We start from the raw sequence: 2,645 nt of genomic DNA on the forward strand, positions 1-2,645 counted from the left end.
AGGTGAAATACTGCAGTGAAAGGGAAGAAAGCATGAGAGTTTTCTGATGAGAGTTCTTAGGTAGATAAACAACATTTTTTCTTTTCAATTTCCCTAGCCAGTGTTGCACAAAGAGGATCCAGAGAAAGAAAAATTCAACTCAAGTGCATCCCTTAGATGATCTCTAATAGGTGTCACGCTGCTGTTAAAATTTTGGAAAGGTAAAATCAATTCCTTTACTTCTGAATTTCTTGGAATCAGGAAAAGTTGAAGTAAATACCAAAGGGAAGTGCACTGATGAATATGCTTTATTTAAATTTGGAAAATTAGGCTGCAAACCTATAGGGGTTTTCCATGCATAAAGAACCCAGAATATGTACTGTCTGATTTTCTAGAGAAAACAGTTTTTTTCCCCCATAGACTAAAAAAGTACTGTGGATACGTATTGGAGTATAGGTAAATTGGAATAAACTAAAATACCAATATCAATCACCTAAATGAGAGAAATGATGACAGACTACATAACTTTGCTTTCCTTCTGAGGACTGTAAGCTCATTACGGGCAGGGAACGTGTCTGCTAATTCTGTTGTATTATACTCTCCCAACCGCTTAGTACAGCACTCTGCAGAGTAGGTGCTCAATAAATATGACTGACTGATCGATCGACTGATTGATAGTCTATGGTGCCAGGCTTGAGGATGCACTGAAGAAGTGGAAGATGGAGTCAGAACACTCCTGCCGTTCCCTGGGAAACTCTTCCAATGCAGTAGATTTTAGGAAACAAAGGCTGTGGAGATCTTTAATAATCATAACCCCACCCCCCCACCCCCAACCCTGTCAGTTTCACGGCATTTATGTACATATCCATCTCTAATTCATTTTAATGCCGGTTCCCCCTCCTCCTTACCTAGTCTGTAAGCTCCTTGTGGGCAGGGATCCTCTCTACCTTGTCTTGTCTTATGCTCTCGAGTCGCCTCTCACCCATAGTGATTCCATGAACCCATCTCTCCCAAAACGCCCTACCTCCATCTGCAATCGTTCTGCTACTGTATCCATAGGGCTTTCTTGGTAAAAGTACAGAAGCGGTTTACCATTGCCTCCTTCCGTGCAGCCAACTCGAGTCCCTCAACTCTCTTCCGGGCCGCTGCTGCCCAGCACAAGTGAGTTTTGACTTGTAGCAGATTGCCTTCCCCTCGCTAGCCACTGCCCAAGATAGGAATGGAATGGATATGCCTCTGCTTGACTCTCCCTCCTGTAGTCGAGACTGGTAGAGTACTGGAAACTCTCCAGGTGCGACCCTGAGAGGGGCCTCTATACCTACTCTTTTGTATTCTACCCTCCCAACCAAGCAATCAATCAATCATATTTATTGAGCATTTACTGTGTGCAGAGCATTGTACTGTTTGGGAGAATACAATCTAACAGAGTTGGTAGACCTGTTCCCTGCCCACGAAGGAGCTCACAGTCAAGAGGGGGACACAGACATTGATACAAATAATAATTATGGCATTTGTTAAGCACTTACTATGTGCCAAGCACTGTTCTAAGCGCTGATGATGGCATTGGTTAAGTGCTTACAATGTGTCAAGAACTGTTTCAAGCACTGGGGTAGATACTAGGTAATCGGTCACGTACATAAGTGCTGTGGGGCTGAGGGTGGGGTGAATAAAGGGTACAGATCCCAGTGCAAAGGCAACCCAGAAGGGAGAGGGAGTAGGGAGTAGCACTTAGTATTGTGCTCTGCCCACAGTAAGTGCTCAATAAATAACATTGACTGATTGATTGAGACAGTCATCCAGGCCTTCCCTGACAAAGCCCCATTTTGTCTTCCCACCCTTCTCTCTGAGTTGCTTATGGCAGTGCATCCTTAAGCACTTTGGTACTCAACTCAACCCCACAGCACTTATGTATATATCCTTTTACTCTACTCTTTCCCCTATCTGTACTTTATTTTAATTCCTGTCTCCCCCTGTAGACTGTAAGCTCCTTGTGGGCAGAGACTGTGTCTCCCAACTCGTATTGTATTGTTTTCCCAAGCTCTTTGTACAGTGATCTGCACCCTGTAAGTACCCCCAAAATACCATTAAGTGACTGACTGATTGATTGCCTTTGTACATTTTGTCCATGAAAAATATAGCAGTGCACCTTTTCTGGCCCCTGGTCATTTGGGTGAGCATTTCTCAGATACCAGAGGTTAAAAGGAAAAGAAAAAAGATGTGTCCTACTGCCAGCAGGACAGGTCCTTGAGCTGGCTTATGCAGTAGAGGTGATGATTTGCACTGAATCATCCACACTCTCTTGCCCGATTTCCCTGTGCTTACTAGCATGGTGGAAAACACCCCGTTCCGCACCCCCCAGACACACACACACATCTGAATCCTCACTAAGCCAATCTGAATATCATACTCAAAGACCAAATGAGTGAGACAGAGGGTGCAGTGTGGTATCTGCTGGTACTGAAGTCTCAGAGATATTCTGTTCTGTGACCACAGACTGCACCTGATCTCCCTACCAGCCATCGCATAGATATAGCAGTGTCCATTAATGTGTGGATAAAGAAATTAAAAAACAATTAAAAACACAGCATGGCTTTCATCTGATCAAGTAGGGTGACTGAAGGGGATAAAAAAACGATCCAAGTTGGAGGTCTAAAAAAATTGTTGCC

General features: G+C 43.9%; 1 non-coding gene across 1 annotated transcript; it reads right to left on the reverse strand.

Annotated features, from left to right (window-relative positions):
- Nucleotides 1–1,150: 1,150 nt before the first annotated feature.
- Nucleotides 1,151–1,288, reverse strand: LOC119948272. Its single transcript, XR_005456680.1, has one exon. It is a non-coding gene; the product is annotated as a small nucleolar RNA SNORA7 (small nucleolar RNA).
- Between the last annotated feature and the right edge of the window lie 1,357 nt (nt 1,289–2,645).

The sequence above is a fragment of the Tachyglossus aculeatus genome, chromosome X4 (genome assembly GCF_015852505.1).
Source record: "Tachyglossus aculeatus isolate mTacAcu1 chromosome X4, mTacAcu1.pri, whole genome shotgun sequence".
Taxonomy (NCBI): domain Eukaryota; kingdom Metazoa; phylum Chordata; class Mammalia; order Monotremata; family Tachyglossidae; genus Tachyglossus; species Tachyglossus aculeatus.